The sequence below is a fragment of the Stegodyphus dumicola genome, chromosome 2 (assembly GCF_044657685.1).
Source record: "Stegodyphus dumicola isolate Sdum_Otavi_A_Nest chromosome 2, ASM4465768v1".
Classification (NCBI taxonomy): domain Eukaryota; kingdom Metazoa; phylum Arthropoda; class Arachnida; order Araneae; family Eresidae; genus Stegodyphus; species Stegodyphus dumicola.
Genome location: NC_140769.1, coordinates 8,943,395 through 8,970,842, shown reverse-complemented (window position 1 = coordinate 8,970,842; position 27,448 = coordinate 8,943,395). Strand labels below are relative to the sequence as shown.

At 33.8% G+C, this 27,448-nt stretch overlaps 1 protein-coding gene across 3 annotated transcripts in view; it reads right to left on the bottom strand.

Moving 5' to 3' along the window:
* Nucleotides 1-25,377, bottom strand: part of LOC118200364 (uncharacterized) — a 48,415-nt gene extending 23,038 nt beyond the window's left edge. The window contains exons 1-2 of one of the 3 annotated variants that reach the window (XM_085810420.1): nt 25,280-25,362; nt 12,438-12,486 (exon numbers count right to left, since the gene is read on the bottom strand). The gene's annotated coding sequence lies outside the window, so the exon portion shown is untranslated. Of the gene's footprint in view, nt 1-1,040; nt 1,172-12,437; nt 12,487-25,279 lie in introns of those variants that run through there. The other 2 variants (XM_035372325.2, XM_085810421.1) reach the window with 2 other exon arrangements.
* Nucleotides 25,378-27,448: the final 2,071 nt, after the last annotated feature.

Sequence of the window (27,448 nt, the reverse complement as noted above, 5' to 3'; positions counted from 1 at the left end):
AGCCTACCTGCACCTCCTTTACACAAAACATGTCTGGTCTCTCAAAACTGTTTTAACCACCTTTTAACTCATTGTTCTGTTGGTGGAGGTTCATTAAATTCATGTCAAAATCACTTCTAAACTGTTTTTGGAGATTTCACTTCCCATAATGAGGCAGCACACATTGCTTTTTCACTGCATGATGCCATTTTATCTGTAAACAAATAAGTTCTATGTTGCCATCCCCAAAAATCAGAACAAATGAAATTCCTTGAACTAAAGATTATATCGATAAAAATTATTTCTGGTTTCATTGTAAAATTAGCTTTAAATTAAATTTTGTCATCTGGTAATTTAATTACCACCACCCTGTAGATGAACAAGGCATGTCAGCCTATGATAGGTGAGAAAAAACAGGAGATGGATAACAATAATTAACTTGATTGGTATAAACAGCTGCATTTTAAACAGCAAATTTCCTAACACTTGTTAACTAACTGCAAAGAGAATAAAACAGAAATTTAAAAAAAAGTAATTAGTCAAAGTTCAAGACCTAATAGACTCATACATTTTCTATGTTTGTCTCTACCAAGATTCTCCTTTAAAATATCGGTTTGCATTTTTGCTATACACATACTTAATGCCATACAACTGCAGCGAACCACGCAGAGACGAGAAATCATGTGTGCGGCCCCCCAGGTCACTGTTTACAAGCTGTTACAATGTGGGAAATGACATGGTCTGACCTCGCAGACGCAATAATTCGTTTTGGTTGACAGTACAAACTTATGCACTTAACGATACTGTTCTATTTTGATACATTCTACTCCTGAAATACTTTTCTTTAATATATTTTCTCCATCTTCATATATTACTATTCACATCTTTATAAACAAAATTAGTATAATGCAAGCAATTTAATTTTTTTTTTAAATATACAATATGGCTAACGCGATTTTAGCTTGCACAGAATAAAAATATAAAATACACAAGATCTTTTTGATTTTGATAAATATACATGTTAACTAATTTGTGCAGCTAATAACATTATTTGTACTTACTTGTTATTATACAAATTTAGTGTGGTAAACTTTGAAATATGGCTCTAAACATAATCCAACTTTACATTCTTTACACCAAATGCGTATCTTTTCCCATTGTTGTCTTTTTGGGTGCAACACACAGAACACTGCCTTCTAGGTTCCTTTTTTTTATAGAATTTGGTGGTATGTGGCTTGCAAAATGCCTCCCTACAAGGCGAATAAGTTTATACAGTACAAAGTTTTTAATCCGGAACGATCTATAATCTGGACCTCAAAGCTACAAACTTTCTGCGCATGCGTAAATACATAATGTGTTTATGCATGCACATAATACCATTACGCATGCGCATAATACATTTACGCATGCACGTTTAATGTATAACGGACGGTATAAGCTAGACCAAAATTATCTAATTATCTATTTCAGTTAATGTTGCAGATTGTGTTGTTCCTTAATCTTCTAATGGGATCCGGCTCATTATTTTTTGCAAACTGTTTAGAGCAATTTTATAAAAAGCAAGCTTGAACTTTTGATTATGTCAAAAAGAGTTTCCAATTCTGGAGCTACCAAAGGATTTACAAAGTGAAAGCATGTTTCGATGTACCGCTTCCGATAGTGAAGAAAGTGACAGAGAGGTTATTGAATTTGAAAAAATTTCGATTGACAAGTTAGTCGGTATTCTCGACACAGCAATTACAGGACATGAACAGTGGAACTGAACAAGAAATTATATCTGTTTATAGAATTAAAGAGAAAGTATCAGCACAAAAAATGAAGCAACTTAAACAACTTACTTTGAAAGAAATGTTTAATAAAGTACACAAATAAATATTAAGCTTTTTTTTTTTTTTTTTTTTTGTAAATTTTGATAGCCTTTAGATCATAATTGCTCTTTATTTCATAAATTACGGTTTCATATTTTTAATTTTATAATTTCTGCATGCCATCTTACCAGATTTAAATTGATGATCTATAATCCGGAAAAAACCCTAATCCGGAATCGCCGAAGTCCCGACGAGTCCGGATTAACGACTTTTGACTGTACTATCATCACTAGACTGTATGGATGAGTGAGCATATAGTGAAAGAGTATTTGTCAAATATTTCCTTGATCACAGCTGGCTTAAAATCAAGAAAGGATTTTTTGTGTTTGTTATTTTTCTGTACATTATATACAATTCCACATTGCTTGATTCAATATATGGAAAAATATTTTCTTGTAATATTTACAAAGTTGTTTTTGGATACTAGGGTAGTACGACATCTCCTGTTCGCATCTGTCGACACCACCCATCGTAAAGTTATAATCATAAACCTGTAGCGGCATCTAGGTACAAAACGAATTTATATTATAATTTTCTCAACCTACACAGAGAAAATATGGGATTAGTATTGAAAATAAGAAAAATAAACTTATGGACGCTATCTTCATGCGACCCTTATTACAAGATGGATTTCATATCAAATGGAAATTTTGGGGGCCGTACGCAGAGGGTTAAACAATACATTTATGTTGTGTCACTATATTAAGTTCATTTTTAGGTTGGGAATGCATAATACATCATTAAGTATTACATGCTGTGAAGCAGAATTGACACTTTCAGAAATTCAGATTTTCTTTTTGACTTCTACAGACTCATTAAATATTAACTTTTTCATTCACGTTCATCTTTTTCAACATCAATTGCTTCAGAAGGCTTATTTAAGTTATAGGCTGATGAATTTTGTTACAGTTACACATCACATGAAGTTTGACATTTTTTAATGTGCACTACCTCAGGTGATTTCACGCTCAGAGCAACAATTCCTAAAGTTTTTTGGTCTTTTACTAGCCATTTTTCAAGTTCAGCTTAGCAAGTTTTAGAAGTATCCATCTTGATTAACTGCACACTCGTGATTTCCCAAAGTTCTGGCTGAATTAAAACCATTTTCACGTGGAAGTGTCATATTTCAAATTTAGTATTATCTAACTTCTCAGTTTGAATATTCAAGTTCATCATTTTCATTAATTACATACAACTTCGGTAAAGCCAAGGAATTCCTTGTGCTTGCTTTGAAAGTACTTTTGCTTACCTTATTTTCCACCAAAACGCACAGACGTTTGACTTATTCTTAGACCTACATCTCTAACTGTTCTTTTGCCTAACAAACGAACATATTTGATGTATGAAAAATATAAATTTTAATGGTTGCTTTCCTTGAGCTGAACAGGGCATGTCAATCTATGACATGTGAGGAAAACATAACATGGATAATAGCTGATTAACTTGTATAAACTGCTGCGTTATGTCAGAAGAGTCTACTCGACCATTACATTAAGTTGGCATGTACTTGGCTGCAATAATTCTATGCCTAACTTCATAGTAAATGCTGTCTGGGACACTCTGCTAGATTTCTACTCCTGTTCTAGTCTTCAACAGCTGCATTAAATGCCAAGGTTCCATGTTTCAAATTGCCACACCACACTGAAGAAAATCATGGCTACCGGCCAAGTCATAACCAGGAAGACACACACGCACAGACGACCACATCCAGAAGATACAGAGTTTTCACACATTCTTGGCTACTACTACGAGATTATATATTTTATCCTCTTCGGCACTGAGCCACCACAAGGAGGAAGCTCACATTTTTACACATAAATTAATATAATTATTAATAATGAGAACTAATATCAGCTGTACATAGCTTTATAAATTAATAGCATAAAAACAGTAAAATATCCTGGCAGATTGTTTGGCATTAGCATATAGCATAGTAACTTCGATCATTAAAATATAAACTCACACACACACGTATACCAATGAATAAAAAAAAAAAAAAAAAAAAAAAATGCTCCTGTTGTTATAATTTCTTATACAGATAAACATTCAGAGTAAATATAACTGCAGGAATGGCACTTATATCTGAAATCTGCATAACTTTTTCAAAACAGCTTATCCTATTACATCTGCATTATTGCCATTTACATTCATCTATTTATTTTGTTTCACGCTGATTATTCATTCACATTATTATGATGGTATCTGATAACATAAAAGTATATTAAAGCCATACCGTACATTTTGGTACAATATTTATATATTTTGGCTCAATACTAAACTTCCTCTTCCATGAAAGAAAAAACTCTTTTTTTTTTTTTTTTTTTTTCCAAGCTTTTTCCTCTGTTTACTAAATTTCTGTTAGTAATTTGTTTTCCTTGTTATCTGCTGGTTTCATACTTTAAATCTCCAGGAGAAACATGGGAAGGGGGGCACATGGAAAATGTAGCTATATTTACTATTGCCTTAATACTTCTTGATTACCCACATCTCCACTGAAAAATCGCAAACTTGTTGGATAGAAATGTTTCTTTACATTTATTTCAGCAATACTTCCAATGTCATGTCTCTCTCTCTCTTTTTTTTTTTTTTACATTCATTAAAAAAATAAAACATTAACCATTTTTAAGAAATTATGTGTTTTTAATTTTTCAAACATACCTAATGATCTATTGTTTAACCTTACTGTTGAAACTGCTACTATCTTCATAATACAAGTTAAATCCAGGTTTCATACACATTTCTGCAAGTGAAAATTAAGTATGTTTAAGGAGTTTTCAGGATCATCAATAGCCCCGCTCACATGCAACACTCTTTTGCACAGCCACCGTTTGTATTATGGAGAAACAGGGATATAAAGCAGTTTTGTCTTCAGGACCGGTTCAGATGCACATCGTCTTCTATCCCTTAACCCATAAGCCACTGCAAGCAATGACGTCACGAACGCGAATCGAACTGGTGGATTTTTAATGTTTGCTTACATCTTTTTTGACATAGTTTATTATGGCTATAGAATGCCATTGGAGTTTAACTGTTAAATTAATTAAAATACACCTAAATTAATTTAAAATGCAATTTATATACAAGACCAAATTATTAAAAGAAGAAAAGAAATCATGTATGCTGCTGAGCCATTTTAAATAAAATGTTTTGTAGCTGCTAAAATTTCAAACTTTGCTTTTTGAAAAAAATGAATAAAATGACAAATTAATAGCATTAATATCAATTATAAATGTTTTAATATTGATTATAAATGTTTTAGAAAATATAATTAATTCATCTGTTAAAATTGTTTTGAATGTGTTTTACAAAGATTTTAAATAAAAGTTTGTAATTTACGTTCATATTAACCAACTGAATAGCACTAGGTTTTATTTTATATATATGTAATGAAATTCAGTAATAAAATTTTTAAGAAATTTCAAATGATTTGATGACCATATGACAGCTTATATTCTTTAAACTGTGTTTTCTCAGTTTGCATTTTTTTCGATAAATTCTTTTATTTTAAGTCCTATAACTTATACAGATATGGCCTAAATTATTTAATATTTTTACCACTAAATTAAAATTATATACTTTATAGAAATAAGAATGGGTTTTGCAAAATACTGAAAGGAAAAATTATTTGAAGTGGAAATGTAACTGAGATCATATTTGTTTTACAGTTTTTGCATAAAAATGTGCTTTTATTTTTTCTCAGAAACTAATTCATTATTTTCAAAATCGATCCTTAAAGTTATTAACGGCTAAAGAAAGAGAAGGGCTGGGTCATCCCTTTGAGAAGAACGATGCCGACATGAACCCTCTTGGGGAGCATACCGGATGTTATGTGACGTCACTGGGTTCATCCCGTCGTCGACTGACCAGAGCATCACTGCGAAAGATTTAATCTTTAGTTCTTAGATTCTCTTTCTTCAGCCCTGTTCGTTTCAGAAGAGCGGTGTCGAAGAGCGGATATTGTCAACACAAAGAGTGCTCGAATAAGCAGCAATCACTTCACTGAACCTGATTATGAGGATGATATGAAAAATAGGTTACTAGGATTACCGACAAAAAAGGTACTGAAGTCAACTGCTATTCCAACTGTTTGTATTCCTGTCTTGGTTATTTATCAGAATACACCAAGGCAGCAACAAAAAAGAAAAAAATTACAAAGTGCATTTGAAAGAATTCAGAATTTAAGTCCTAAAAAGGCCTGTCTGGAATTTCAAAACGATAACAATAGCTATGAGGAGCTCACTGAAAATAATATTACTCAGCAATGTTGTAACTGTTCCAACCTCCAGAAATCACAAAACTATCCGCTCTTGAGCATAAGGTTTCTGTTTTACAGACTGAGAGAAAGCAGCATTTAAAAACTATCTCCCAGCAAAGAAAAAGATTTAAAAGAAATAGAAAACTAATATTAGAAAAAGTTCAGAAACTGAGGAAAGAAATTAAAAAAGTGAATCAAGAAAATGAAAAATTAAGAAAAATGAAAACGTATGTTCAAAACATATTTACCGAAACTCAATGCATTAATAAAAAAAAAGCGAATTAAATGGTCTCCAGAAGACATTTCAAAAGGCATAGTAATTAGGTCATTATCCATAAAGTTCTACGACTTCTGGAAAGAAAAATTGGTTATTCTACTTCCTAGTGCAAGTACAATGAAAAGATGGTGCTCAAGATTCAGTTGCATCCCTGGCATTTTAAATGATGTACTGTTATTGATTAAAGAAAACTTGCCAAAATGCAACTGACGAAGAAAGATTATGCGCATAATTTTTGATGAAATTCATATAGATTCAACACTCTGCTATGATTCAAAATTAGATCAGATATTACGTCCTTTTTAAAAAGACTCCATTTTTATTGGTTTGAGGACTCATTTCGCAATGGAAACAGCCCATTTATTTTGATTTTGATCGTTAAATGAAGGAAAATCTTCTGTTTTTCATTTTGTTTGCACATGAATCGTCTGGGCTTCGAGTCAAAGCAATTGTATCTGACATGGGAGGTAGTCAGACCCTTTGGAAAGAATTACAAATTTCAACAGTTAAATCTTTCTTTTACAGTCCCAAGTTCAGCACCAAAATATGGGTTTTCGCTGATATGACGCATAGCATAAAGCTTTTGAGAAATCATTTTCTTGTTAAAGTTTTATTCTCGGAAATGGTACAATTATAAACAAAGACATTATACAGTCAAAAGTCGTTAATTCGGACACCCATAATCCGGACCTCAAAGCTAAAAACTTTCTGTGCATGCGCCGCATTGACATGTGCGCATAGGCGCATGTGTCATGTCTTTACGCGTGCGCGTAAGACCTTTTACGTCTGCGCATATGCGTGTGCGCAAGTGCAGAATACGTTTTCGCGTGCGAGTTTTATGTATAACGGACGGTATAAGCTAAAATTATCTAATGATCTATTTCAGTTAATGTTGATATTAGCGTTGTTCCTTAATTTTCGAATTGGATCCGGCTTATTATTTTTTGCAGACTGTAAGAGTAATACTATAAAAGTAAACTTGAACTTTCGATTATGTCAAATAGAATTTCCGATTCTGGAGCTCCCAAAGGATCGTACAAAACGAAAGTATGTTTCGATGTCCATCAAACAAAAAGTGGAATTGCTGCAAAAAATGGATAAAAAAAATGGATAAAGACATGAAGAATGTGACAGAGAGGTTAGTGAAAACGAAAAAATTTCGACTGACAAGTTAGTCGGTATTCTCAGCACAGCAATTAACGGGACTTGAACAGCGGAACTTTGTAACTGAACGAGAAATTATGTCTGTTTATAGAATTAAAGAGAAAGTATTATCACATAAAACGAAGCAACTTAAACAACTTACATTGAAAGAAATGTTTAATAAAGTAAACAAATAAATATTAAGCTTTTTTTTTTTTTTGTAAATTTTGATACCCTTTAGATCATAATTGTTCTTTATTTCATAAATTACGGTTTCATATTTTTAATTTTAGAATTTCTGCATGCCATCTTACGAGATTTAAACTGATGATCTATAATCCGGAATCGCCGAAGTCCCGACGAGTCCGGATTAACGACTTTTGACCGTATATAAAGTACTCAATAAAGATATTGGAGAAATTAAACTGTGCTATAAACTGAAACCTCAATTTTTATCTGTAAAAGAAACCGAGAGAGTACTAGAAAATTCTCACGCGCGATTTTAAAATTTTATAAAAGGAGGAAAACATCTCAGTTCGTAGTAGTTGCTTAGTTTGTTGTTGTTTAGAAAACTGCTCTTGTTGATTGTAGCGAATTCGCGGATTAGCATACTTTAGCTGTTTTGAATTACGTTCTATTGGACATTTGAGTAGTTAAAAGATAACTACTGTGAGATATTGTAATACTGCATGATAATTTGAGAAAATTTAAGCATTTTTGTTGTGATAATAATAAATTTTTGTTCATTTTTCATCGGACTTGTGCATTCATTTCATAACGAACCCGTACGCACGCAACAATTTTTGGTGTCAGGAGTGGGGTTTGAATGCCAATAACAAGAGCGATGGAAGAACAATTCAGGCAAATGATGACTGCATTTGCTGCTTTCCAAGAAAAGATGGAAGGAGCCGTCAACTCCGTTAAAGAAGAAATTAAAGGCGAGATGAAATTGGGCCAAGAATCCGTTAAGGAAGAGATGAAGGCCATTCAAGCTGGTCAATTAACTTTTAAAGACGAAATAAAAGCCGTAGAAGTAAAGACTGAAAGAAGCCAATCTGAAGCTGAGTCCCGCTAAATGCAAATTGTTCCGAAAGGAAGTGACTTACCTGGGAGATGTCATCTCTGCAGAAGGTGTGCGCACGGATCCTGAAAAGGTATCAGCCGTTAAATCCTGGAAACGTCCCGAAAATTTCCATCAGCTGAGAAGCTTCCTAGGGCTTTGCACCTACTATAGGAGTTTCGTGAAGAACTTTTCTTCCATCGCAAGACCCCTACACAAGCTGACAGAGAGCAACCAAAAGTTCTTGTGGACAAAAGAATGCGAGGATGCATTTAACAACTTAAAGGAGGCTTTAACATCTGCTCCAATCCTGACGTATCCTCAGCTCGACTGACCATTTATTCTCGACACCGATGCGAGCAATGAAAGTGTTGGTGCTGTTTTGTCCCAAGAAATAGACGGCCAAGAACGTATAGTAGCTTACTGGAGCAAGTACCTGTCTAAACCGGAGAGGAATTACTGTGTCACAAGGAAAGAGTTGCTCGCCATAGTCAAAGCTGTAGAACATTTCCATCATTATCTATACGGGAGAAAATTCCTCCTCCGCACGGACCATGCCTCATTGGCCTGGCTTTTAAATTTCAAAAATCCTGAGGGTCAAATAGCCAGGTGGATACAGAGACTCCAAGAATATGACATCACTATCCGTCATCATAAGGGATCATCACACGGAAACGCCGACGCCCTGTCTAGAAGACCTTGCCAAGAAAGCTGCCGATATTGTTCCAGGGTGGAAGCAAGATACGAGCTGCTGACTCCGGTCGCAAGACAAATTACAACATCAACATCGGCTGATCGAGAACCGTGGAGTGATGATGAAGTCATGAAAGACCAGTTGGAAGACCACGACATTAAACCCATAATTGATTTAATGGAGTCATCAAACAGAAAACCTACTTGGCAGGACATTTCTATCTGTAGTCCTACAACAAAACAATACTGGGCACTCTGGGATCAACTTCACATTCGAAACGGCGTCTTATACCGGAAATTCGAAGACATTCCGATGGCAACTGATACTTCCAAGATCCCGGATTCCTGATGTCCTTAAAGAACTACATAACAGCCCTACATGAGGTCACTTTGGAATTATGAAGACCTTACAGAGAGTTCGTGAGCACTTTTACTGGAATAATGCAAAGGATGACGTGCAAAAGTGGTGCTGATCTTGCGATGCCTGTGCAGGTAGAAAAGGACCAAGAAAACGTACCCGAGGCAAGCTGCAACGTTACAACGTAGGTACGCCTTTTGAACGTATCGCTTTTGACATCTTAGGACCTCTGCCACGAACTGATGATGGCAACAAATACATACTCATTGTCAATGATTACTTCACCAAGTGGCCTGAAGCTTATCCTATTCCTGATCAAGGGGCTGTCACAGTAGCTAAGGTAATGATACAGCACTGGATTTCCAGGTTCGGAGTGCCTCTTCAGTTACATTCCGATCAGGGAAGGAATTTTGCCTCGGCAGTAATCAAAGAACTATGAAAACTACTCGGCATTGACAAAACTCAAACAATGCCATTGCATCCCCAGTCGGACGGCATGGTAGACAGGTTCAATCGAACCATCCCTAATAACCTCTCATTAGTGGTTTCCAGAAACCAACAGGACTGGGACAAGAAATTACCACTCTTTTTACTGGCTTACCGCAGTGCTGTCCACGAGACTACCGGCTATTCTCCATCACAGATGCTCTTCGGTCGTGACCTTCGTCTGCCTTGTGATATCTTGTTTGGTCGCCCTCCAGATGCTCCTTCATCACCTGAGGAATATATTCAAGATCTCCAGGCCCGGTTTGAAGCGATGCACAACTTTGCATGAGAGCGAGTCAACTTGGCGACAAAGAAGATGAAGACCCGCTACGACACAAGAGCTACTGAACATCAGTTCCACAAAGGAGACAAGGTGTGGTTGTGGAATCCGACTCGACGGAAAGGACTTTGTCCAAAATTACAGTTACCTTGGGATGGTCCATACACGGTCCTAAACAGGCTGAATGACGTCGTGGTTCAGATCCGTAAGTCTTCGAACTCTAAACCTAAAGTCATTACGACAGGTTAGCTCATTACTATGGCCATAGTACGTAATGTAAATAATTGTAAATAGTGTAAGACAATGGTCCTTTTTGTTTCTAAATTTGTATTTTGTATTTGATAGCATTTGATTTGTTTAAGTTATCTATTACATTTATTGTTCATGTTGTTTGATATTTAATGTAATGCATTTATGCCACAGTTATAAGTTTAGCTTCCTCTCCAGGGATTGTACTGCCCAGGACGTGCAGTCCTTGGGAAGGGGCAGTGCTACGAATTTGGTATTTAAAAAGCTAATTTAGTTCAATTATAAATTAAATGGTTTTATTTCTCGCGTACTGCAGCGCGTGACGAATATTAAAAGAAAGCTAAGCTGGAAAATTGAAAATACAAGGGCACGTGCATTAAATAAATAAATATCTCTTTTTGATTTCGAGAAAGTACTGGAAAATTCTAGCGCGTGATTTTTTAAAATCTTATAAAAGGAGGAAAACATCTCAGTTCGTAGTAGTTGCTAGTTTGTTGTTGTTTAGAAAACTGCTCTTGTTGATTGTAGCGAATTCGCGGATTAGCGTTCTATAGCTGTTTTGAATTATGTTCTACTGGATATTTGAGTAGTTAAAAGATAACTACTGTGAGATATTGTAATACTGCATGATAATTTGAGAAAATTTAAGCATTTTTGTTGCGTAAGCACGCAACAATATTTTTATCTCCAGTGCGCAAGACTATCTGTTGGATATTCTAAATATATGCTGTTTTTAAATATTTGATGATTTTGCTGATGAATTGAAGTTTATGTTTCATAAGTACCCTCGTAAGAACATGATATCTAATAAATAAATAAAGTTAATGCACAAAATGTTAAAAACAGAAAGACACAAAGAAAGTTTTGTAAGCCATCTTATTATTCATTCATATTTCACAATTTCATATTTCTCTCGGCCACATATATTCCACTAAATATGAATCAATTTCGCCATCTACATGGTTTGTATTGTGACATAAATGATGCTTGATTCCAGACCTAGTACCCTCTATGGAATTAGTGTGCGCACCCGTCTCAGGATCATGGAAGTACAGACTGTGGTTGAGAGTCAGATGACCATAACCTAAATTTTTCAGTCCACCATATGCCTTCCAGCAGGCTGAAACCATAGTTGATCCCGGCAACACCCAAACTCACCTTTGATCTATTCTCAACCTCTCTAAAAAAACACCTGTTTGTTCCTCTTTCTATACCACCAATTACCTAATCCACAGGCTTTCATCTTCCATACCTCACTTTCCCGAACTTGCTCTTATCCACTTCAACTATCACTCTCCTTCACCACCAATTGGAACACTATCATTTATCAGTCATCATACATTTTCTCTGCAAAACATAAACCAATCAACAACAGGTTCATGCACTTTCACTTCTTGAATAACAGATTCATTTCCCATTTTCAAAAACCAACACTTTGTAATTCTCAAAATATCACATATACTCAAATGGCTATGACTAAACTATGAACATTTCCTTAAACTCCTACAAACATCATGCACATTTACTTTTCCTTGCTTTCTACATCGCCATTCAAACCCATCTGAATAATAATGTAGTGATGCGATGCGGATTAATAACAAACAGCAAATAGACTGTATTAAAATGTGATTTTATTTTTAAGCCAAAAAAGAGTTGTGTTGGGAATTCAGCTAACATAAACAGAACATTACTCTCGACTCCAAAGCACGATTAGTCACGTGATTGACTTAATCAATCTGTGTTCGCAATAGCTGTGTCATCTATAAAGTTAAATTTAATAATAACATACCGTGCCCCTTGAAGTACTCCAAGAGCTTCAAAGGAAACAACAAGATAACCTGAAAAATTGTAAGAAAATATTAGTGACAAAGTATAAAGAAAAGCTGTAAATAATCAAACTTAACAGAGTAAAAAAGGCTAATGTTCTAAAGAGTTCAAAGATCTTAGTGTCTGACAGGCAAAGGGCAAAGCTTTAGGTCTTTTAATTTCTCCATTGGCAGTTCGAATATCTACAACTCGAGCCTTCTTATCCGATCCTGGATATACACGAATCATTCTACCCAGTGAATTATTCTACCATTGAAGAGGTGGTATGTTTTCATCCTTAATCAGTACTAAGTCATCGACAGACATATTTTTGTGAGATTTCTTCCACTTATTTTGATGTTGTAACTCAGACAGATATTCTCGAATCCATTTTCTCCAGTTTTCCTAGTTTTGGAAAATTAGTTGTCTCAATTTCCATCGATCAACAATATTTTTTTATTTTTCTAAATTTTCTTCGGGCAATGATGTAAGACATATACCAATGAGAAAGTGTCCAGGTGTGATAACACAAATGTCATTTGGATCATCAGATTGTGGAGACAAAGGGCTAGAATTCATACAGGCCTCAACCTGAGTTACCAAAGTTGTGAATTTGGGATAAGTCAAGGATGCTGCTCCCATCAATCTTCGAAGATGATACTTCATAGATTTTACAAAAGATTCCCCAGTCCTCCAAAATGTGGTGCGGCTGGAGGAATGAAATTCCATTTAACATTTTCTGAAGTCGGGAAAGAATGCAGTCGTTCATTTTTTTGACATAACAAGAAAGCTTTACGTATTTCCTTGCTAGCAGCCTTGAAGTTCATCCCACAGTCACTAAATATTTCCTTTGGTTTTCCTCTCCTGGATATAAACTATTTTAATGCTTCCACACAAGCTTTAGAAGAAAGATCTTCGACGACCTCAAGATGAACTGCTAAAGTGGTAAAACAGACAAAAATGCAAGCATAACACTTGAAAGCCTTTTGACCAGCTCTGTGTTTTATCATGAATGGGCCGGCAAAATTCATCCCAACTTGAAAAAAAGCTAGTGACGCTGTAACTCTAGATGATGGTAGGTCAGCCATTATTTGTTTTGCAACTTGGGCAAATTTTTTTCTACAACAAACAATACAATTCTTAAGCACTTTTCTTATTTCAGATTTAGCAGCGACAATTCAAAACCTTCATCTTATTATAGAAAGCAAAAGTGTAGGAGGTGCATGCAAATACATTTCATCATAATGTCTGATGATGAGCTTAGAAATGAAATGTTTTTGAGGAATGAGCATAGGATGCTTTCGAGTTTTCAAAATATTTGAATTCCTTAATCGTCCTCCAATACGAATAATATCTCTCTCATCAAGAAATAGACTTAAGGAAAGTATTCAGCTATACAATTTCACAGAATTTCCACTCTTTAAGCTTGATACTTCGTCAGGAAATTCAGAATGTTGTAAAATTCTTATTATTGTACAATTCGCATTATTAAAGTTCTTCACTGACAAGAAATCCTGTTTTCTTAGAAGTGCCCTTTAAACATTTGTTGATAAATCGTAAACAATAAGCTACAATAGGGCACAATTTTATTCAAGAATGAAAATTTACAAAGAAAAGAGTCATCATTGATTTTAACTAAATTAGAAATAATGCAACTTCTTTCTTTCTAGGCTATTTCTTGACTGTCAAATTCCATTTGTTCATCCAACACAGATTCCAGATTAAAATTCTGTAACCAGGAAAGTCCACTGAACCATTGATCACATTCAATCAATTCATTAGGTTGTAATCCTCTAGTACCATAATCAGCAGGATTATTTTTTCCTTGAACATGATTCCATTTCACCTCAGTTATACAGTTCGAGTTTTCTCACTAATCTATTTTCCAAAAGTAAAAACCTTCTCAAAGCTAATTCCCTTGAATCTCCTAATTCTGATGGCAATTTCTTGAATGGTAATTTTACTACATATCTACCTGAGTTGTCTCTGTCATGAGATGTTTTAAAATGTTCCTCATACTTTACTTTGGATTTCGACAGAACAGTTTCTTCCGGAACTGTTTCGAGAGTCCAAAATTTCTTAACTAATTCATCAGTAGTTAACTCTAATTTATTTAATGATATGCAAGAGTTCACATAAGAATTAACTAATGCTGTTCCTGAAATGGTCCAATCTAATTTTGAACAATCAGCTGTTGGAAGTTCTTGGTTTCGTTTAATTGGGTCACCCAAAACAAGTGACATGAAAACATCGACTCCTAGAAGAATATCTACTGGAGCAGATTCATAAAATGTAGGATCGGCCAAAATCAGATCATTGAAAGAATTCACAATATTTGATGGTAATGATACATGTGGTATGTTTCCACAAATCTTGTCTATAACAAAAACAGAAGTTCTAAAGGAAGGTTCTGAACCAAAGTGAGGGGAGAAAGTAATCTCCAGTTCTCCATTTGTTTGAGATGCGGTTGATCCTGGGCACGATATCTGGATCTTTGCTTTCTTTCTATCCAGACGAAGTTTTGAAAGACAACTCTCAGTAATGAAGTTTGCCTGTGAGCCAGAATCCAACAAGGTTCGACACTGTACGTAATTACCTAGCACGTCACAAACTTTAATTGCAGCAGTGCACAACAAAACTTCCTTGCTTATAGTTCCACTTTTCACAAAATTAGATCTGATTAAAATTGTATCCGATTAAAATTATTAGAAACATTATCTGGGATGGAATTTTCTGCCACATTTTGAGGAGTAAACACCCTTGCATGAATGGACAATGTATTTCCATTATTATCAGTACAGTACACAGTCTTTAATCTGGACTTTGGTGATTCGGGATTAGGGGTTTTTCCGGATTACAGATCATCAATTTAAATCTGGTAAGATGGCATGCAGAAATTATAAAATTTAAAACATGAAACCGTTGTACGTATCCAAATGATCAGAAGGTTGTTGATGCTTGTTCCTTGATCTATTGCACCAAGATATTTTACTCTACATTTATTTACAAGTCGTATGCCACCTGGCATATTTACAAGCGTTATGCCTCCTGGCATGTACATGATAGACATATTCTGCCACCTGGCATGTGAATTGATACAGCATACTAGTTTTCTGCCACCTGACAGATACGATGCAATTACCTCAATTAGCGGTAATACGCCCGACATTTTTGCGTGTCTGCTTCCCTTACGTTCTGTTACGCAACTAACTCTTTGTGCGGTGCACCCTCTGGGCACAAATCACCGCAATCACCGAGGAGGCCAAAACAACCGTAATTTATGAAATAAAGAGCAATTATGATCTAAAGGTTATCAAAATATACAAAAAAAAGCTTAATATTTATTTGTTTACTTTATTAAACATTTCTTTCAATGTAAGTTGTTTAAGTTGCTTTGTTTTATGTGCTAATACTTTCTCTTTAATTCTATAAAGACATAATTTCTTGTTCAGTTACAAAGTTCCGCTGTTCAAGTTCCGTAATTGCTGTGCCGAGAATATCGACTAATTTGTCAACCATAATTTTTTCATTTTCACTAACCTCTCTGTCACTTTCTTTATGACTTTATCCATTTTTTCCAGCAATTCCACTTTTCGTTTGATGGACATCGAAACATGCTTTCGCTTTGTAGATCCTTTGGCAGCTCCACGATCGGAAACTCTTTTTGACAGAATCGAAAGTTCAAGCTTACTTTTTATAAAATTGCTCTAACAGTCTGCAAAAAATAATAATCCAATTCGAAGATTCTGGATCCAATTCGAAGATTAAGGAACAACACAATCTGCAACATTAACTGAAATAGATAATTAGATACTTTTAGCCTAGCTTATACCATCCATTACACATTAAAGCGCATATGTAAACGTATTATGCGCATGCGTAAACGCATATGCGCATGTGTAAAGGTATGCGCATGCATGAACGCATATGCACATGCGTAAATGCTACACATGCGCAGAAAGTTTACAGCTCTGAGGCCCGGATTGTAGATCATTCCAGATTATGAACGTCCGGATTAAAGACTTTGTACTGTAGCAGATAAAACAGTATCTCGAGATTTTGTGAAATGCAATAATGAATTATAATTATTATAACACGTTTTGCATGTACTCAAGCTTTTACAAACCTTAACATTATGCACATTAGATAAACTATTAAAACAAGGTTTATTAAACTTCACAAAATTGAATCTCTTGCTAACAGATAATTTGACAAATTATATAATACAGGGTGTCCGTAAAAGAATGTCCGAGTTTTAATGGTATATTACAGGAGTTTATTTTATACTAAATATAACAAATCATACATGAAATTGAAGGAAAACTAACCTAGTTTTTGCTATAAGTACTCAATGTGTTAAACTTCCGGCGTTTATCCAATCTCACAGAAAGAGACTGCAATGAGAAGGGGCTTCATCTTGTTGCCAAATAAAGTTTGCAGGTTCACTATCTGCACAATCATTTGGCTTTAATTTCTGTACCAACTGTAATCGGTATGGACACAAGTGTAAATTTTTTTTAAAAAATCGTTCAGACTGTTGTCTTTGGCAACTGTAGCTCATGACTTGCTTTCCGAACAGATTTCTGCGCACTACGACGGAAAGATTCTTCGTCACTTCCACATTCTCTACAGAAACTTTGGGTCTTCCAGGGCTTTTACCTTTACAAAGACATCAGGTCGTTTCGAATTGTCGATACCATCAGCGGATATTTCTGTCACATGGGGGATCACATTTAAACTTTAATCGGAATGCACGTTGAACGGCAATTACCGAATCACTCTTAGCAAATTGTACAACAGAAAACGCTTTACGCTCAGAAGTTGCCATTTTGAATAGATGACGCTGCAACTGTGAAAACGATGTAGCGGTACAAGCGCATGTGCTTATCTGAAACTGTTGGAGTTATTCTTTATTCGTCACCTTCAACCACAACTGTAGAACGATTACAGCTGGTACTATTACAATTTGAAACTCGGACATTCTTTTACAGACACCCTGTATTATAATTGCCTTATATAAGTTACGGTCTTTCTTACAATAAGGACAATTTGTCTTAGTTTCTAAAACCAAAGATGTGACCTTGGAATTTATCCTCTTTTTCCTTCAAATTGGTTTTACTGTTGTGAAGTGTTCTAGCGTGTTCCTTTAGAAACATAAGTAATTCATTTAATGTTCTTAGTTGATCACCTTTTAAGTGTCTCATACCAAATGCGTGTATTTTTATCCAGTTTTCTTAGAAGTAAATGAGTAACCAATATGTAACCAAAGCCTTCGACCCTTTGTTCCAGAACATTTAGGGAACGGATGCATTCATTCGTAATGTCGACAAGACTCAAAATAGCATCCGCTGAATCAGAAACATTTGGATGCATAATAAGCTTCTTAGTGAATTCACCAGTTCACTTTTATTCGAAAATCTATCTTCGAATAAATCCCAAGCAATTTTATAATTTGAATCTGAAATGGGTAAATTTAAATTATTTTCAGAGCTTCAGCCTTACAAGAGCTCTTAAGATGTTGAAGCTTTTGAGCGTCTGATAATTTAACATTATTGTGTACACTGGCCTTAAAAAAAAAAAATCGCTAAATGTGAGCCATTGATCTAAATTTCTATTAAAGGTAGGTAAAGTTAATTTCGGAAATTTTACTTCTTTAGTATCTGAATTAACACTAACTGAACTAACATCATCAAGGCGAGAACCTTTTCGCTCTAATTCCAAGTAAAGATCATAATTGTATTTTGAAATATTTGATATTCTTCAACATAGGTATCAACTTCCTTTTCTTCACGTTACATAAATGTTATCAAAGATGCGTAAAACATCTGCACTAAAAACATTCAATTTCCTTTTTAAAAGTTCAATTTTTGCCTCATCGGCTTTAGCAATCTCAGAATTAATTTTATCTTTCAATTTCGTTAAACTGCCTTTAGCGACTCGTTTCTTTATTAATAGTGATTTCATATCCATTATTAAAAATATAAAATTGACTTACTCTAAACTGATACAGCAGATGTGTTCCTTCAAATAAGTCAGCAAAATTCCGTAGCATCAAATTATTTGATTAATACGAAAAATACATATTATCCATCAGGCGATGACAAATAAATGTTCGTTGGAGCGATTAAAAAACAACAGATTAAAACACAATAAAAACACAAGACGCGAAGCTTTGTAAACAAATTCACGAATCGAAAGTACTAAAAATAGGCTTAGCGACGTTTGTAGCATATGAAATCAATTCAGCAACAGGAATTATTGTTTCCAAAAACTCATAAATCTTCGGGTGAAACAGGAGGAATGACAAATAATGTAGCGATGCGGATTAATAACAAACAGCAAATGGACTGTATTAAAATGCGATTTTATTTTTAAGCCAAAAAAAGTGGTGTTGGAAATTCAACTGACAAAAACAGAACATCTACTCTTGACTCCAAAGCAAGACTAGTCACGTGATTGACTTAATCAATCTGCGTTCACAATAGCAGCAGCATCTGCAAAGTTAAATTTAATAATAACACCATCTAAACTTCCCTTTCTCTCACACAAACGCATATTATCACCACATTTCAGAAAAACAAAACAAGTAGCAATCAAACAAACTTTCATACACCATTCAATGACTTCGCATTCCCCTTGCACTTCCAATAAAGTAATAAATATACATGTACATTCACTCACCTCTCTCAGCATCACAGATAGTGATTGTTTATTTAATGAAATATATGCAGAAAAATGGGGGAAAAAAACACTCAATTGATAACTACCACATAAGAACATTCAAACAGCAACTGAATTAACTGCTGAAATTAGCAAGTAAAAAGGGTTTTCATCCGCAGAGAACCCGTTGGCACCGTTGCATTTTTACTCGCCAAGCTCGCGGTTCAGCAACGATGATCCGAGCCTTGTAAACGTGATTTTTAATGCATGTAAATTCAAGTTAGCATACAAAACAATATATTAAGCATATGGTAGCAGAAAATTCACAGATAATACGCATGTAGATGTAAAACTAACCGTCTAAACGTGATATACGAAAATAAATTCGTATTAAATTCAAGTTAGCAGAGAAAAGAATATATTAAGCATAAGACAATATATAAACATTTATAACGGAAATAAAAATTCATTTAAAAAATATAAATTAGTATTAATATACTGAAATTAACCGGTTAAACGTGATAAATGAAAAAAAAATTGTCTTAAATTCCATTTAACACAGAAAACAATATATTCCTTACACCAGCAATGGTTTGCTGATTTTGATAACTATGGTATAATGCATCAAACTATTCTGTCATCTTAGATAATCAATAATATTTTTTATTTCAATTTAATCATCTATTTATGTCACACCTGCCATCCTCTGAAAGGTTATTGTTAGAAAAGCATTAACAATATATTACCTTGTTAAAATTTTACACCATAAAAATTGGTTTATTCTCATAATTTTAGATGACAATAACCAATAATAAAAATAAAGGTTGATCTTTACATTATGGTAACTTGGCGATTTTTTGGCGAAAATTTGGCGACCAACTTTCCTACAGCAACCCTCTATTTTTTTTTTTTCCGCCGCCATTTTGTCTTCACGAAGTAAAGACATGTTTCTTTTCTTTTTATCTACTGAACACTTCTTCCAACAATCTACAAGCCGAATTACACTTATGCTAGAAATTTTATCTAACAAAACTGCTTAATCATGACAAATATTCACTGCAAAATTGGGAAAAAGTGCACAATACCATACTCCTTACGTGTTTTTCAAAATAACACATACACATAAACCATGTAAAAGTCGACTTATTTTTACTTAAAAAAACATCCCAGAATAACATAAAAATGGCATTGCGCACACTCTTCACTATATCCATGTACACTCCTTTTTTCTCATAAATTAGAAAAATTTCATGAAAATGCATGACAATTTTCTTAATCTTTAAACCCATTAAAAAGAACATATATGAAATTACCTAATAACGAAAAAGTATATACCCTTTCCAAATATGAACATTTTCACGTATCAAATAAATAAAATACCCAAAAACTTTTACCTCTAAATTATCTATTATATTATAAACGTCACCAACGAATTCATACCGCAAGCATTACAAATACTTAGTATCAAATATTTAAATTATTTCCATGCACGTTTATTTCAACTTAAACGTATACCAAATTCCTACAAGCATAAAATTCACAAAATAACTATCATTTCATTAAAATATCACTAAACCATGTACACGTCGACTTATTTTTACTTAAAAAAACATCCCAGAGTTGCACAAAAATGGCATTGCGCACACTCTTCACTATATCCATGTACACTGCTTTTTTCTCATAAATTAAAAAAATTTCACGAAAATACATGACAATTTTCTCAATCTTTAAACCCGGTAAAAAGAACATATATGAAATTACATGATCGCGAAAAAGTATTTACCCTTTACAAATATCAACATTTCCACATATAAAATAAATAGAATATCCAAAAACTTTTACCTCTAAATCATCTATTACATTATACACGTCACCAACGAATTCATACCTCAAGCATTACAAAATATTCAAATATTTAAATTATTTCCATACACGTTTATTTCAACTTAAACCTATACCAAATTCCTACAAACATAAAATTCACAAAATAACTATCATTTCATTAAAATATAATTAAATTCAAAAACACTACTTAAAATATAAATGAGCACATACATTAAATTAATAAAAATTACCTTACAATCCTAATTACTTTAAACTAAATCATTGCTAATAACAATTTTCCCAATAATACCAAATTCCTTTCCACCTTACATTTACAACAATGCATAAAAATAATATCCTCAAATAATTAAAAATACTAACTTACCTAATCTTCTTCAGAATCTTGATTACGTGGCAGATACACTTTTCTTACTTCTGTTTCCGAATCTTTAAAATCATACTTATCTTTCAAAGCAAGATACCAGGTAAAATAAATAACATAATAAAACATCTTTATTTCTCTCTCGCACAACCTTAAAAAACATTTATTACTATCCTTTTCAATACCACTAAATACCCATTTCGAATTCACTTTAGTTACGGCCATGGGATCCAAAAATTCACAAACACTATTTCACACAACACAGAATAAAGCCAAATACAAAATTGCCAGATTTTTTCCCGATTAAAGAACAGTAATTCGTCCATTAATATCACATAACATATCCCATGATCTCTCATTTCCCTCACACAAAATAATGCGTAATCAGAACTGAATACTACTCACATTCTTAACAAAGTCTAACTAACCTAATCTTCTTCCGAATCTTCCTTACATGGTGGATACACTTTTATTATGGATTCAATAAAATTACTGAACGATTTTTTTTCCGAATTTGATAGAATTTGATAAAAAAAAATTCTCTTTATCACATCTACAATTCACTTTAGACAGCGCCATACAATCCCAAAATTATTCAACCCTACTTCACACAACACACAATGGAGCTTAATACAAAATAATATACATCCACAGATACTTGTCCAAATTCCCCGCTTTTCCGATTAAAGAACCGTAATTCGTCCATTAATATCACATGACATATCCCATGATCTCTCATTTCCCCCACACAAAATAATGCGTAATCGGAACTGAGTACTGCTCACATTATTACCAAAGTCCCAGGTAGTAACCTTTATCGCCTCCAAAATGTCGCCAAACTACCAGTTACCATATTGTAAAGATCAACCAAAATAAAAGCATTACTTAATTATTTAAAATGCACATGCACATTTTTGCGGCCTACGGAAACAAATTATTTTAGAGGTTGGAAACCTCATGGTTCTTAGAGCTGTTAATAATTAAGAACACAATGTAAACAGCCGTGTTACAAATTAGCATTCGCACCCCTCCCGCCGTACTTTCTTCCTTTCATCCCGAACCGAGAACCGGCATCTATCTACGAAAATATTTCTATCTATTCGTTGTTAAAAAATTCAGAAAAAATAATAATAAATAAGAGAAGAATAATATAAATCTGCAAATGCAAACAACGACAGTGATAATTCATCAAAATGAACAAAAGAGGAATGGTTGTAAACTTCAAACAAGCGAATAGGAAAAATCTGCTGGGTTACCAGGTTTGAACTATTATCGCCAAAGTTGGCAATGTTTACATTTACCAGGTTCTCTGCGGAAGTGCTTCCAGTAAAAATTCCAAAACAAATTGTTTACTTGGAAATTCTTCTTAACTGCAGGTATACTTTTGAAAGCATAAATTGGGTGGCCAAAGTGCAGCTCGCGAACCTGATACAGCTCTCGCAGACAACTTGTGCGGCTCATGCATATAAAATATATGTATGAAATATGGTAAATGAAAACTATTCAGTGTCCAAAAGGAAATAATTAGTTTAGACTCTTTTTACAAAGTTATCAGGGATTTCTTTCTATTTAAAACCTCCTCCACTACTGGTATAATGATGTAAATATGAACTTGTGGCATTTAGAAAATCTAGATGTGGCTCTCGAATATTCCTGGATTCAAACGTGCGGCTCTTACTGACATAAAGTTTGGCCAACCCTGGCATAAATTATTGTCTGCTATTTGACAATTTGTCTTCGGACATTTATGCTCTTTCCGAAGAAATTTTTCGCATCTAGTTATTTAAAAACTCTGTGAAAACCATGGCTTTTCAATATCTAAAGCTACAATAAGTAATATTGTCAACAGGAAATTAAAAAAAATACATATGAGATTAAAAAACAAAATAAAATCTAAAATTTAAGATTTTACACGCAGCAAAGGAGTGTTTTTTTTTAACATTTTATATGTTACTTTTATTTATTAAATATCATGTTCTTCGCACTTAAACCGTAAAATTCAGTTCAACAGCAATATCACAAAATAATTTTAAAATGAGCATATCTTTAGAATTTCTGATACAGTTTTGCGCGCTGGAGAAAAAAATATTTTTTTCCCCCTGTATAGTGTTGCCACTGCTCGCTTTGAAATCGTCGAGTTTGTTAATCAAAAATTCGTTAAATGTTTTACAAAATATGAAACAGATAATACAACAAATTCCAAATTCGGGCTTCCAGATGCCCAGATTTGGGTGAAAATGCATGTTATTCAAAATTTGATGGCTCTAGGTAGCGTTGTTTTATCACAATGTGAGAAACATACATACATTTATGCAGATTTTAAAAGTGAATCAATGTTTATAGTGAATCATAATATCAAGTTAAATCATGTTGGTACGTTTATTATTGCCCATTCATAAAAAGTTGCCAAGCAGGGGGGCTGAACGGCATTTCAGCCTATTATAGATTTAGATGGTCACTATTAATTTTTTTTAATATTTGTTAAAAAATCTATTAAAGTCACAGTCTAAGAACATTTTACAGTTTAAAATAACAGATAATTATACATATAATTTATGACATTAATTCTAAAACAATATTAAGATTTTTGTGCATTAAAAGGTACAAAATACATGCACTTTTTAAAGCAACAATACATTTTTAAGCACCTTTTCAATTTGAAAATTTTCCAGATACTTTGTCTAATTTATAAAACATTTTCCTTCTCTTTAGCATCTTTTCTAACAATAAGAAATTTGATTCAATAAACAAACGAATGTTCCCTCTAGTTTCTACTCCATCTTTTAACTTGTTAATGTCTCAACTTTCTCTCTCTTTATGAATTCAATTTCTTCTTCAATAAGCTTCCTCTTTTAGAATTTTTGGATTTAACTAAAGATTTCTGATACACTAAAAGGTGATACTAAAAAGCTACGTGTATTTAGACGGCACAGAAGAAGCTTCTAATTTTATTTATTTTGTAATTTGATCATTAAGAATAAATATGAAACTATACGTCAATTATATAAGGTCAGGGCCGATGCCAAAGCCAGTGTGGCAGAATTTAGTGAAGCACTGAGCAACAAAATCTAAGGATGGCACAAATTTCAGAATTTAGGAGCCACAGAGATTGTATCAGGTGGGAAAATGCCTAGTGCCAGCCTTGTGTCTGGTACATTAAGGCTTATAATATGAATTTTTTAAATGATCAGTTTCCAATTTCTTTTTCAATACAAAATTTCCTTTCTGCAAACACCTATTCATCACACAAGTTTAGAACCATTTTCTATGTTTGTGCCTAGTGAAAAGAGAAAATAAATGAAGATATACGTGGTTAAAAGAATGGTTTCAATCAAAAGTTCTCCAAACAATTAGAAATTCATCGCAAACTTCCTGTAAAATACGTCGTTTACGTGGCAATACCATTAAGATATTTTTTCATTTTGTCACATTTTTCTGAATCTAGAATCGTAGGTTTATAAATATTGCCTTTGAATCCTTTTAAACACTCCGAGGTGCAATGTCTAAGGTGAAAAAGCAAAATTAGCCTTCCCAATTCAGTAACAGAAAAAAAGCCAGAATATATTTGAAAAAAGAATCAGAGGAGAAGAAAACGCAAAGTGAATTTTATAGGGAAAACAGATGCACATTTGAATATTTAGAACCGCGCGAAGCCTATATCAAGTAATCAAGCACCACACTATTGAATAAGTTTAAATTTCTTTGAATTAAATATAAGGTATTATAATCGATAGTCAAAAGACTAATATCGGTGAATTAATGAATACATGAAATTCTGCACTCAGCTAGAAACTATGGAGATTAAAATCATCACGCAAGTAAAGAACTACTTTCAATACATAATTAATTTCAACATTTTACGCAAAGTGTAGCATTTTAAACATGGAAAATTCGATATGTACAATTATATGATTCATTTTAACTTTAAATATTTAGTCAGAGTGTCAAAATGTACTTACATAATTGCCGCGAGAAATCAGAATCAAGTTTAAATAAAAACACGAGAGAAAACCAAAACAGTGCCAGCAATAAAATGTGTTGCCATCGACAGACAGACAAAGTAGACAGATGTCTTGTTTTGCACCCGCTAAGTCTTTCTGCACCGATGGACGAAAAATCAAGCATAGGTGCGAAGGAAAAGTATATAGAAAGGGGGGCAATTTCGTATTTGAGGAGAGAAAAAGGAACTTCGTACATTTTGTACGAGTTCAAAAGGTCAGAAAGAAAAGATGGGACAAAATAAGCTTTAAAATAAATGGCCCAAAAATAATAGAGGGGAAAAAAAAAAGGGGGCCCATAGAAAGAAAAGGAAAAGAAGTAGAAAATATCCTAAAATACTTTTATGTCCTTGAGTGTAGTTAAAAGGAGTTCATTTGCAAAAATTAGTGTCTTTAAGAAGCAAACTTTAGATAAGTTAAAAAAAATAAATGAATGAATTCCTACATGGTAATGTGTATGCCCTTATCTTGAGACCTAACTAGAAAAGACATATATCATCACAGAGATGTACATAATATTTTAAATAAAGTAACATTAACTATTACCGTTCCCAAAAAATTCATGTATATTTCAGAAAAACAGTAATTGACAAAATCATAAATCCATACACAATGTGAGAGCATATCAGCAAAAATAATTTATACAGTTTATTTTTCTTAAATATTAGTTAAATATAAAATTAATTTATTAATTTAACCGTTGTAATTTATTATTGTACAAGTTTAACAAATTCCGTCACACTGTATTTATATTTGCTCATAAATCTAAGTTTGATACCTGGAAAAAAAAAAGTCGGGGATCTTAGTTACAAAAATCACACTCTATACTCATCGATGGTCAAGAGATCCCCATTTTTTCCCTCTCAAGAAATTTCTAAGCACGAAGAGGGGGGGCCTCTGAAGGGGGTGAATTAATGATAAGAACGGACTACCGATAAGGAATGTGACGTCTCTACGGAATAGTTACGAAGAAAAGAACCGCATGACTTGCTACTATTATTAACTATTGTATAATGCTAGAATCTTATGAAAATAATAAATAAAGAAATTTAATGGCACTTTAGTGATAGAGAATGAGATATTGTATAGAGAACAGAATGTTACTTATCTGAATATTCCGTGTCAGGGTTTCTTTTGGATTTCTCGGTGTGTTGGAGTGTTGAGTTATGGCAAAGCACGCGAGGGCTATCTGCCTCAGGGAAGGGATGCCTTCGTGGAGGATTTTCTAGGGAAAACTGGCTCGTATACACGTTACACATGGGGAAAACCACGAAAACGCCCATGCAGCCAGCCCGTTCGCGGGATTCGAACCTCGGACCGAACTACCAGTGTTCAGCGTCTTTACCGCTCGGTCGCTGGTGGGCCTTTGGATTTCTCGTGTTGATAGTAAACAGCGGACAAGATGTTTGAAGTTTCGAAGAAGCGAAGTTTCCTTCTCAATTTGATGAATGAGACATTGCATAGGAAAGGTGCATTAAACTTTTTTAGAGAATTGAAAACATTTACTGAAACACTTATTTAACCCTTTAACTGCTTAAGACGTGTTTAAACGTTTTTGGAATTCTGTAAAAATGCTTAAGACGTCTTTACACGAATTTCAAATCGCACGAAAAATGCTTAAGACGTGTATACACGAAGCCCGAATTTCGCGAAGATTGCTTAAGACGTGTTTAGACGACGCGATCTGGTCTTCCTTCCCCTACCTTTCTGCAGGCTGCTGTCAGTTGACACAAAGCTCTTAATAGGGTGTGAAGTCTCTTTCAAAAGAGCACTTTAGGAAAAAGTCCTTAGAGTGAAGTATCTTTGTCAGACAGCAGGTATGTATTATCTGTGTGCCGACTAAAAGTTTGCGAAAGAAGATAAATCGTTTTACAACTGTTTGCCTTGTGGTACTTTATACAAATGAAAGTCAAACAGGATCCGACGTTGTTATAGTACATTGCCGAATTTTAGTAGAAACAAGAAAAAATAAGAATTGTAACGGAGGACGCCTTTATGCCTATATGTTATAGAATCAAATATTTTATTTTTGTACTGAAAAATGATTACAATTTCTGATTCGTCAGGAAACAATATAAAATGTTGCAACCAGCTTTCTTGTTTGCCTTCGTATTTCAAATGCGCGTTATT